This window comes from Anneissia japonica, unplaced genomic scaffold (assembly GCF_011630105.1).
Source record: "Anneissia japonica isolate Jap-2015-1 unplaced genomic scaffold, ASM1163010v1 scaffold7370_len818893_cov191, whole genome shotgun sequence".
Classification (NCBI taxonomy): domain Eukaryota; kingdom Metazoa; phylum Echinodermata; class Crinoidea; order Comatulida; family Comatulidae; genus Anneissia; species Anneissia japonica.
The window spans coordinates 793,183-806,965 of NW_022687459.1; positions in this window are offsets into that span (position 1 = coordinate 793,183).

The window sequence follows — 13,783 nt, forward strand, 5'->3', positions numbered from 1 at the left end:
CTTCCTCGATCTCCACCCGCGCTCCCCAATATACACCACTGTCTGTAGTCTGTATGAAAATGATTAATACAATAGATTGGAACCAGGTACCCACTTGTACTCCTGGGTGGAGAGACACGCCTAAGGACACAAGCGATTTGCACAGCCAGAGTTTCGAACCCCCGACCTCGAGGTTGATTCTAAGCCACAACCGATGCGCCAACCGCTTATACTCACTGAGTCAACATTTTATTACTATGCATAATTTTAAGATCACGCTACTGAAGATTTTCCATGAGCACAACAACACAGTGCACTTTTTCAGGCACTCACTGCACGCGATAAAAAATATATCGGTCGAGAGCAAGGTAATGCCCCATGTTATCGTCTGCTTCGAGCGATTGCCGATTACCAATTACCATAGTCAAAGCCGCGCATTAACTCTAATTTAATTTACGGTAAAAAATTTTTTGTTATAGTGATTTGATATGATTTACCTTGTACCATTATCTACTGATCGGAATTATTAGAGTTACTAAGTGATTGGATGTTATGGAAATGAGTTTTTTTTTTTTATTCAAAAATAAATTATTAGCTATGCGTGATGCGGTACTTAGGTGTATTTATATTGTAATAGAATTATGATTCGTTGCGTACTGTAATGGAGGTCAACAGGTTATTCGATTTTCATGATTATAGAATATTACATCACACTATAATAAAAAGATAAAAAAATCAATTACGACACCAAAATGTAGACATTCAGTGTAAAAATGAAATTTAATTGAATTTGATAGTAGGATATTATAAGTGTACCTGATTAGTGTATAAATCGAGGTCATATAATCATATGGATGTGTGGCATTTAAATATTAATGCAGTGACAGATCCAGAATTTTTTAAATCAATCAATCTCTCTTTATTGCAAAAACATACATTATACAACATGGTATGACCATAGAGAAAATAGAACAGAAGGAGTAACATCGAGCGAAGATCAAAGGTACAGACCTCCTCGCCGCGATCGTAATTATCTCACCGTTACGTAACCTACTTGACAACAAGATAAGCAGAAATCGGCAAACGCGCATGCAATGGGAGCCAATAAATAGTTTGCTCTAACCAAGCTTGGCCCCAACATGGTAACGATTTCATATAGGCCTAGGCCTAGATGTGATATAATTATACAAATAAATAAATATCCAATAATGGTATGATTTGTATTCAATATATACTGTTACGAAATTATAATAAGTATTTGTATCCAATTTTGTATTTCGGTTAAAAAATAAAAAATGGCAGTGGCAAAACAGGGGGAACGTCTCCCTGTACTCCCTCCCTATACCCGCTCCTCTAATAATATACTATTTAAATATATTGATTTAAACAATGACGGTGCATGGCGATTGTATAATACACATGATGATAAAGATAACGATGACGATTATAACGATTTTTGTTGATGTTATGTTATGATGTTGATGTTATGGTCATGTTGATATTCATTTTTATGTTTATAATATTTACGATGATACGGAATACCAGTGGTGGCGCCAAAATTTGCCCGACTGGGGGTCCGAGGTCCCCAACGGGAGGGTCGATTTCCCCGACGAAAAAATTGGGCGTGGTCGGGCGTCCCTCAAAATTTCTCTTAAGTGTTCCAGTGGGCAAAGCCCCCTGAAAATCATGACAATGAAAGGGATATAAAAGGCATATTTAATCTATTTTGGAGTCTACTAATAGGCCTATGTAGAAAATACATATACATTTTTTTCTTCCCGACGAATTGTGATTTTTCTCCCCAACGGGAGGGACAGCTCTCCCCGACGGGGGTCCTGGTCCCCTCGCCCCCCCTCCCGCTGGCGCCACCCCTGCGAAATACCGAAGTTGATGTCAATCGTTGTTCAGGTGCTCCAGCTATCATGGGGCGACGAAATGTTCAGATGCTATCTAACTACAGGCGGCAGAGTAAGGATAGAGTCACTCTTATTGTTGAAGCACCCCTCCGCCTATGTGAGGCAGCAACGATCCATTTTTGGCAGATGGTACCACGTCCAACCACAAGGCATTAGCACTCTTATGGGCCCCTCTCTGATTATGAATCATGAATGAGCGATGCTCACTGGTGCCCAGATATTCCTTCCGCCGTGACGTAGCGATACTTCTTTCATGTCAAAACCTCTCCACCACAGAGCATCGATGCATCGAAGTGAAAAATACGATACCTAACCTAATTGTTACGATATAATAAATCTACTAATCCTCAAGCGTTAATGTTCTGTAATAACGCGTTAGTTATTTATTAGCAAACTCAAGACACTTCAGTTAACAAATCTTTGAATATGAATAATATCAAACGCGTTTGTTTTTCAAATAGTAACTTAGATCACACGCACTTGGTGGTAATCCAAAATTAATCAAAGTGATTTCTTTGCATTTCGAAAAGTGATCACGAAAAGACGTAAAAATCGGTCATGACACTCAATCAATTCCAAATTCACAGATACCAAGTGGTCACGTGCAAATTGCTTGAGGCCGATTTCTTGCCACATCGCCCGTATCTATTGTATTCATTAAATTAGATGGTAGGAGCATATCCGAAATAGAAACACGCTTGTCAATACTACTGATTGCCGACGATGTCAATTGCTAATGTCGCATCTGTCGGTAAGCCAGCCTCCGATCAAAAGATTTAAGTCGAAGATGCATTATGAAACCTACACCTAGCTTAGAGTTGTTTCTGAGTATTGTTTAAACCTTCAAAAGTTTGTCTATGAAAAAGCTTTCATCACGGAATTTGCCACCAATGTCAACCATCAGGGTCGGTTCCAAGCCCTAGTGAAAGGGCAGCGGTGACTCCAGAAATTTGCCGACAGGGGCGGGGGCTGTCTCTTATACACATCTAGATGTGTATAAGAGACAGCCCTTGTAAGGTTCACGGGGAGAGTTTTTATGGCTTTACTGGGACGTTGAGAAATCGGCGGTAGGCCTAGGAAGTGAGGATTCGGCGGTAGGGCTAGGGAGTGCACATCACCTTATGGTTGGGGACGAGGTGAGAAAATGTTGAGAATATGGACCTCTAGGTGTCCGGAAATTTGCACTCTCATGCTTTAAAAATCTTACCGGTACTATGTTCATAATGATGAAAATAATATGTGAACAATACAACCATTTTTTTTCTTAATACAATTGTAGGTGGGTGTGATCGCATCGTCTACACCCATCATGCATCCCCCAGTTTAGTATGACCCAATTGTGCTTTTAGACCACAATATAATAATAATAATAATAATAATAATAACAACAACAACAACAACAACAACAACAACAACAATAATAATAATAATAATAATAATAATAATAATAATAATAATAATAATAATAATAATAATAATAATAATAATAATAATAAGGTATTAATGTAAATTTTAATGTTTAATATTGCTCTATTTTAATAATGATTTGTAAATTTTTAATGGTTAATATTTGTAATAATTTTTCAGTCTTTTAATTCAGTTTATGCTGCCATAGACTGTTTTGTATGTGCGATTCTTTTTTTTCAATAAATATACCTAATTATATATATATAATAATAATAATAATAATAATAATAATAATAATAATAATAACAACAATAATAATGCAATAAAACTTATAAAACGCCTATTAAAGTTTAAAAATATTTTGCCACCGGCGCTAGGAGGCATACTGAAAAAAAGCAGCAGAAGAATCCCATGAACTGATCAGTGAATTACAAAAAAGGTAGGTTTTAAGTATAACAATATTAGGAATTAGCAATTAAAATAAAATTATTTGGATAAGCAATTTACTATTTTCGATCCGACGACCTCAAGTTTCTTCTTGAGGACATGCATACCCCACGTTACCCCGTAGATACGCCACTGCTTGTTAAACCATAAAATCGGTACACTGTCGCTACAGTGTTTTCAGACTGTACTGCGTAGCAATCCCCGACGCAATCGAGGTGGCTCCTCGATTCGACCGACCAATCAGCATCACCGAAAGCTGTCGGCGATAGCGTGGAGCGATTGTATGGAAACCAAGCTTTAGTGGGGCATTGCAAAATCCCTGGGAGCTCCCTAGTAGTTCTAGCCATTTTATCTGTTAGGCGAAACTACTGTAAACGATTTTGCGCTTGGTTAGGGATTTGTTTTGCTGCCAGATGGGAGATCAGCATCCATGTTTCCACCCCTGAATCCGCCACTGGCAATCAATGGGGGCTACGGATATTATGTATGTAATTTAATAATCTCTATAGGTTACTGTATCGATCCTAAGCCATTTGCGTAAAAGCTATGAGCTCTAATTAGCTAAAGGAAGCGGATGGGTTTTTCCTCAGAGTAGTAGGACCCCAAAGAAGCCTAATCCAGGGGCCCACGCCTCTTTTTACACCACTGATCCCAATCTATCATCCTTTACCATCTTCCACTTACTCTACTAACGAAATAGATATTATACCACTAATGCATCCACTCGACATCCTACACTTAATTCGTCCTTCAATCTCTCTTCGTCTTATCTACTTTCTCGTTCTTCGCTCTATTTTGTAATTATTATAAATTAAAGTTCTCAGTAAACACTCATCACTTTATACATTACTGTATTATTATGTATTATTCATCTCATGCACGTATTATTACCTAGGGCCATGTATTATGTATGTTTAATCAGAAACATGCCTGTGTGTAGCAGCTATCCGACACTGCCTTAGTGCGGTCCGGTATCATTATTCTCCTCGCATAATATTTAAGATCGGGCGACCAGTCGCTCACACCGCACGAACCAATGTTACCAGGAAACTTCAATTTATTTCTGCGACTAAAATCTACCTCGAGCGCTAAGCTTCACATTGAATACAGTAACAGATTGAGTTGATTGTACTTACCTTGATATAGATTCTATACACATATATTATTGTATATAAATAATTAACTGTATTATTTGAGCGCATACTAACGGCGTCACAAACACAAGCATAATCAGTGCTCGAGGCCTTTTTCCGAGATTTATAAAGCAATATTTGTAATATTGTGTATAAAATAATTTCTTATAAATAATTTTCACTATATATGAATTGTAAATGACATTAAAGTGACTTCCGACGAACCGCCATGTAGTACAAGTGAGTACATTCTGCCTCCGAACACGTACCAGTACTCAATTTAATGCGGCCACGCGCTTCCGGACAGCCAATCACAGGCCTGTTAAGAAGATATTTTCTTCAAGCCTGGTTTCCAAAAAAAAAAAAAAGCTACACGCTCTCGCCGACTTCTTTGGCGACGTTGATTGGTCAGTTGAATCAGAGAGCGTTCCCGATATGCACTGAAAACACTGCAGCGACAGTGTAGAGATTTTAAGGAAACCAGGCCTAAACAAAGATGTAATACTCCATTTTGGGCTATCAACAATACGACGAAATGTCCCTTTAAAGTTAATTATGAAAGTAGGCCTACTTTGCCGATAGCTATTGTATATTAATTATTATAATATAAATTATTTTTTGAACATGAAGGACTAGTGCTAACATGATCTGCTTGTGCATTATTTATACGGTATACAGACGGGCAAATCCCAGGTTTGGGCGGCAAATAATATTTTCAGCTTTACATAATGTATTTTAGATAATATTTAATTCAAATATTAAACCTGATTCATAATTAATTATTTATTTAGGATTTTCATTTGGCAAATCCGACTGGATAGTGTGTATACGTACAGTGGGTTAAACCTGGTTTCCATAAAAATCTATCGCCGACTCCACTGGCGACGCTGATTGGTTAGTTGAATCAAGGAGCGTGCACGATTGCGTCGGGGACAGCTACGCATTGCAACGATTGCAGTAAAAAGAACTGTAGCGACAGGTAGCAATTGTATGGAAACCGAGCTAACGAATCGGCTTAAGACCCCAGGTAAAGCGTTCTTCGGGCTCTCTGGGAATGGGGCCGCTGGCGTTAGCCGGAGAGCTTATGTGTTTACATCATTTTAAATTAATAGAAAGTTCTGCAATTTATATTTATTGTTCTCAGATTAGAATTGCATTACAAACTAATTTTTCACATCAACGTCGTTTCAAAGAAATCTCACGGAATATATATGCAATGTAATTTTTAATCATTTAATCATATCGATCGAAATATCAATCGATCGATATTTATGGTCACATTTCACACACACACACCCGCACACACACACATATTTTTATACAGTATGTCTGATAATTTGACTAAATTTGCTTGTTTAAATACAGTATTTAGATTAAAATTCGCGTCCTGATTTTTATATGAGTTCATGTACGTCTTTAAAATGAATACCCTTTAGTTATGGTGAATACATTTTTTAAGAATAGTTTATCCAACATTTTATTATTATTATTACTATTATTATTTATTTATTTATTTATTATTATTATTATTATTATTATTATTATTTGTTATTATTATTAATATTAAAATATCATTATTATTATTATTATTAGGGCCTATTATTATTATTATTATTATTATTATTATTATTATTATTACTATTATTATGAAAATGGTTATTCCTCGACATGACTTAGCCATTAAAGACAGGGAGACTGAAAATTGGTCAAGTCAGCTCCGCCTATCAATACCTCCGATGTTAGCGTAAAATCTTCGGAACAACATTCATGGAAAAAAATAGTGCGATATTGGATAAAAGTGAGTGACTTCGATTGTGTGCGTGTGATTGTTACATTTTAAAGAATTTAAAATTTATCAGAGGCAATAGGCTCAGATGAAAGAAATATCGCGGCTGAAGTATAATATCTTATATTAGTAGGAAAATGAAGAAAATGAATTTGTCCTTCAAAACCTTAAGCCTGTTGGCATAATTCAAATGAAATCAAGACGTATTTTCCCCTTTAGAATAGCCATAATTATTGTTTGTTTGGTATTGAAATGTCGCCGGTTCAATTTTCACATATTTTTTGTTCCACCTGATTTATTGTAATTTACTAGGCAATTTAGTTTCATAACCCTTCACATAAAGACGTTGGCATAATTCATATTAAATCAAGATATAATCCCTTTGCTACAGGATAGCCACACAGACGTAGGAATATTCAAAAAAGAATTTCTTTCCTCTAGAAGAGTCAAAAAAAGAAAATAAGTATACATCATTCCCTCAAGGATAACTATAAAAAACTTTGACCTAATTCAAACAAAATTGAAAATTTTAATTGTTTTTTTCTGGAAAGTCCTAAAATTGGCATAATTTAAATTTAATATGTTTTCGTTCAAGATAACCATAAAAGGTTTAGTATAGGCCTATGTTCAGTGTAATAATGCTCGGGCGCTCTTGGGGCGAAACCCGGGCCCAAATCCAAATTTTTCCCAGAAAGGGTCTCTATTTGATTGTTGATAAATTTATGTTGTATATGGTTTTCCGTTGCCATATTTACGGCACTTGTTACTGAGTTTCTCATAATATAATGGCAGCGAAGTTGGATAAAACAGCAATTTACAAACTAAAGCCGGCCACTCACTGCGTCGTACGACGGTCGCACGACAAATCCATCTCTGCTCCCTGTGATCGCTAGACGACGCAACGCCGTCTGCTGATTGTCGGTTGCAGTCTGAACGGATCGTCGCACGCGCGTCGTTGCGTTCTTCATAGAATTGCGTCAACCGACGACCGCCGGGCCCGACTTAAGACAGTCATTTCATATTCATCTTTCACTTAGTCATATTTATTGGACTCTCTCCAACACAATTAAAGATTCAACCTGAATACGGTGAAACTGAGACGTTTTACATTTTCGCTACTCTTATTTCATTAATTAATTTTTGATAGGCAGTGGCTATTGCTAAACCAGATTAAGTGTCCTAATTCTGAATGGATGTTAGTGTATGCTGGATAGGATTAGGACACCAACCTCCAATTAAAATTAGGACTTGGTTTAAGATTGTTGTAAAAACAGTCACTGTCTTTTAAATATTTACTATAATAATAAGTTACTAATAATAATTAAAAAAAAAACAAAAACGTATATAGTACAGCAGTGATTCCGTCAACGGATCCCGTCACTTCCGGTGTTTTCCGAAGAAACACGGTACTTACAGCAGTAACAGTACGGTAGTATGTTTATTTGAAGATGAAAATTAGGAATTTAATATATATTTAAACAAATAAATAAATAACAATGGTGATGATGATGATGATGATGATGATAATATGAATTTCATTATAATGACGACGACGATGATGATAATGATGAATGATACTGTAAATATATAAATATAATTATGTACATGTTTATTAATTTTATACTTCGAACGAGGTTTGTGTACTTGTATTATGAATATTACAGTATTTTTTGCATCATAATAGTAAGAATGTTTTTCAATTATCTGCGAAGAAACAAAGCCCCACTTTACTGGCTTATCCTTTTATCTTAGCTGTCTATCGTTTTCAAGTACTTCCATTTCTAACATCAGAAGAATTCTTAATCCTACATTTAGGACTTGTTTCAAGTATTATTTATAATCAATGCCGTAGCCAGGATTTTTAAACAGTGTGGGACAATATCACGGTGGACCCACTTCACGCGTAAATTCAAATAATGTGCACCCATTTTCTTAAACGTTGACCCATTTTCTTACGCAAAATATTAGAAATCTGGACCCATTTTACACAAAATATGAGAAAACTGGACCCATTTTTAAAATGTGGACCCATTCATTGTGGACCCAATAGAAAAATTGTTGAGGGGAAGGGACAAGGAGAAGGGAACTTTACTCGAATCCCTTCTCAGGCGTCATCTCTGTCATTGTCATCGTTATCATTATAATTGTCATTATTATGATTATAAGTATCAAATAAATAAAAATAGACAGAAGAATGTAACCATATTGTAGGCCTCTGTCGAGCTCGATACAAATTCTATGACAGGGTTTACGGTAACGGTAACAAATTTTGTTTCAATAAGGAAAATGTTAGTTTGCTTCAATTCAACTTATAAACGCCAATTTACAGTTTGCTCCCCGACAAGGATGGTGGGGGATGCGTCATCACCGTCAATGTCATCGCTAACATTACCAATATTATTTTATTTTCATTTTTTTATAATAGGAATTCATATAGCACCTATCACAATCCCTGGTCACTGGATACTGACTTGGCAAACCGGCACATTCTGTGCTCTTTCTCAGCCCCCTGGGGAGTATCCCTAGTTGTGATGCTTTTTAAGCGAACAACCCGTACGTTCAGAGACGTGCCATCCTACCAGGTACCCATTTAAACTCCTGGGTGGAGAGAGCCCTGACGATCTCATGATCAGAGGGCCAACAACTTACACGGTGCACCACACGCTCCTACAAATTACCATTATAACTATAAGCCTAATCATTATTATTATCATATATATTTTGTTTGTATACATAAAATTACACTGGAGAATGTAGCGAAAGATTGTATCTCGAGCCCGATACAAAGTCTTCCGATAAGGTAACACATTTTGTTTCATATACTTGTAAACGTCAGTATTTTTTGCGCAATAAGCTTAAATTATATGTGATATCAATCCATATAATTCCAGCTAGGATTTGTTTTCAGATATTAATGTGATGACGCAGCTTTTTCTAATAAGTCAGTTGTCATTTATCGACGAGTTTTGTTTTTTTCAAATTGACAAGTTCATGGTAAATCCGTATATCACACGTATCACATCAGTGGCAGCGCTCGAAAATAGGCCTACTGAAGTATGATAATAACTACTGTATGTGGGTGAAGATATATGCCGCAATGCCACCGACGCTTATTTGTTACAGCAGATGCATTACGTCAAAATAACATACTCAATACCCACATAAAATGCAATCGACTCATACTAGTACATACGCATAAGCACCTTCTTAGTTTAATTCTAGATGGAGGCTTACATAAAACTCGTATATTCGTAGCCTCCTGGCGTTTAGAACTCAGCCTCTTTATTACTGTTTTCGCACGTGTGATGAATCATTGACACATATATAGCACCTTTCACAGGATTTTTTTCTCGTAAAAGACACTTTTTAATCCCAAAGCTGTCTACTGAGCGTTTGTGCAGAGAATCGTGTGAGTGTTTTGTGAAAGGAATTAGCACATGTTATACAAAGCAGAAATTAAGTTGGCTATTGTTAAAAATTAGTCCATTTTATGCTCCTAAATATACGTAGAATACAATACAATAACAATTTGTAACACAATGTTAATGCTATCAACCCGTAATGTTATTAGGGTGCTAGGTCATTAAAAAAAAAATATACAACGATTGAGGGCAGGTATTTTTTTGCTTGGAAAGCAATCCCATGATACATCCTTTCATCCTTTTGGCTTTGGTCCCGTAATAGAGGCAACAACTTACTCGAAGGTATTCTTTACTATCACAATATCATCTCCATCAACGGTTACCATTCATTAATTTGCAATCATCACATAGGCATAATTTAAGCAGTGTTTCCATACAAATCAATAAAGGGCGCGGTATCTATGCTCTTTTTGTAAGGTTCAGAGCAATCGAGTTTTCAATTAAAATAATACCCAAAGTTAAGATTAATCTCTGTCTTCCATTTATGTATCATGGCGTACTAAAAAAAATCAAGATTTAAACACTCCGATACCAATATTTTGTATCGTTTTTAAAGACCTGACCACTTTAGTTATCATATCAACTAACCATATACATAACATAGGCTGACTGTAGCCTAGGTAAAACAAATTACTCGCGCCCCCAGTCGCCCCCCCCCCAAATCACGGTCAAGTAGTTAAAAATCACCTAAAATTACCTTAATTTGCAAATTAGCGCCCCTCAACCGATCATCGAGCACCCCCCCCCCACTTAAAATCTACGTATTTTATTACAGATTATGAGACTATAAAATCGACATTTAAATAAGCCTTTAAATTGTCGGCGTTGCCAGAATCCTCGCCGCTGTACATCTCCGAGGAGTACTGAGCAGGGTTGCCATATAGTAGAGAGGATTCACGGCCAAACATACGCCATCTCACGGCCAAATTCGTCAAAACCTATTTTCGATATCGGCCAAAATTTGGCCAGATTTTAATCGAATTAGTAGATAATAGTGAGTACGGTACATATATTCAGTTAAATACAAAAAAAATACACGGCAATCATCGGTCATTTGTTTGAAATCAAAATGATATACAGAGAACAAAGTTAATCTTTCACTGTTTATAGGTCCTTGCTTTCACGTAGGCCTACTTAAAATCACATTACTGTATTAAGATTGATTTCGGCGCTAGAACATCTTAACTTTTTTTCTCATTATTCCTTGAATAACGTTCATTGTAGTCGATCATTTTATAGCAATAATTTAAATTGCCTCTTAATATCGAATTTTTATAGCCTATTATCTTTTAAATAAATCTCTCATTGTAATGTCAACTCGGCCAAAGAGGAAACATGGATTAAGTTGTTAGTGCGAGTACGACTGGAAACATGTAAGGTAAAATTACAATCAAATAGAATTTAAACTTTTGTACAAAAACAACATATCCAAAACAATACGATAGGCCTATATAAAAAAAAAATAAATAAAAAAAACATAGGCCTATATAAAAAAAAAACCTTTCACAAATTCGGTCAAATTGTAGTTTGGCAGTGAAACGTGTCAAACGTGACGGCCAGGAAAATTTTTATACGGCCAGATTTGAGGAATCTGGCCGTCAAAACGGCCAAATTGCAACCCTGGTTCTGAGCAACCCTGCCCCCACCCACCTTCCACGAAGACGTCGGCTGTCCGCTGGGTATAAATTTCGGTTCCACTACTGGTTAGCCAAAAATACTTTGTCTAAGAGCATTACTTCCTCCATGCTAAGAGTAAGTAGCCAGGTCTTTTTATCTACCAAAGCCGAGAACTAAAGTATTAAAAAGTAGGCCAGGCCTAGATAATAAAGTTTCCCTTTTTAATTTCGCTCCCTAATTATATCATCAACTTAAAATACCACTTATGCTTGTTTTTATTATAGCTAGATATTTCATTTTAAGTGTTTATGGTATTTAATAATAAATTGGATGGCAAAGTTTAATATGTTGTAATCTACTCATGTTAAAATCTATTTTAAGTGTTCTGTTCAATATTCGTTGATTGCTCACGATCGAAAATTGAGGTATGCTTTGTATTGTAATCTTGAGAAGGTCTCTTTGAGTCAGTCTTGCTTATAAGAGTCACCCAGTGAAATAAAATTGAAGCAATAAATACAAACAAAGAGTATAACATCCTGTACTCTTTGATATAACACCTGTCTGTGGAAATATGAACACATAAACATAAAAGTGCCATTAATTTAGGCTCACAAATCAGTGTGTTAATTGTGCGCTAAGTTGATTTATTTGAAACACATGAAAACATATTTGTTAATAATGACTGCCGACCTTTTTTAAACAAAATATCTCTTCATCTCAGGGATTAAGTTTTTGAAACTGTCATCTGTACTTGGGTGTCAGATTTTCAAGATTAATGTGTTTAATTAGACGACAGTTTCCGTCGACGAAGCGGATCTTATCAGTATCATAAAATGACGATATATCATGTGCTGAACAATGGATGACTGAGTATACGATTGGCATTGGCGTATTCATGCTATGCTCTTAAGAGTGTATAATTCTCGTATATTTTAAGAGCCATCCGAAGGGCAATGTACACATTAGCAACTTAATTTTGGATCCATTTAATCCAATTTACCTTCATTATTGCTTGATATACATAGTCATATAACATATGCATTTTACTATTATTGAGCCAGCATTAATGTGCGTTGTTAGATATTATGTGCATAATGTTGTATTGTAGGCCCAAGGATTGTCATCTTGTGCAGTAAGAAAGTCCTTGGTAGACCTATCATATGTGCTTATTTGACTTCTCAATAAAACAAATGTTGTATATTTGTAACCGAAGGTCTTTCAGAACCCTGTAAACTTAATAAGAAAGAAAAAAAAAATGAAAACTCAGCTTACAGTATTTAATTTCAATTTTCAATTTCAATTCAATTTATTCATCATCAAAGAAAAGTTAAAATAGCAATAAAATACATAATATAATAAAAAAAGATGAAATGGACAACCATAAAAAGCTCAAAGAGCTTGTACAAACGTGGTGCCCAGTAATTTAAAACGTTAAGTAAATTAGGTTAAAAATTAAAAAGCATTCAATAAAATAATTAAAATATTTCAGATTAGGATAAAATACGATCAGATATATACAATTCAAAATAAAAATTAATTAGTATAATCATGGAGATGGACATAATTATGCATTAAATAAGAGACTAATGAATTAAGAGCTACAAATATACATTAGCTGTTAAATGGGGGTGGGCTTAGTGGAAGGGTCCATAATCTAATTCGTAGTTTGAACTGTGCATGCCCATAATAAGATCAATCAACATAAACAAGCATTCAGACGACATTAGGTTTATGTCGACTGACTTTAGATGTACGAGCATGCTCGAACAATCAATTGGCTTATTCACACGTACAGTTTTTACTAGAGAATGAACATGGTCTTGTGGGTCAGCTAATGTTACTGCAACGCCATTAATTGTGGTAAATTTGGCACTACACTTTTTTTTTTCGAAGAGTGGAGACCTATTACGTTGTATGATCTCGTAGATAGGCCATGTTGAAATGACGGTATCAAAGTATGAGAGTACAGGTGATTATGAGCTTTATTCCGAATAGACCAAACCCGTCTCGTTTGGGCCAAAACACAAACTGTTCTCGGGATAGACCAGGTACCCCCTCTGTATGGGAGTACTGCCC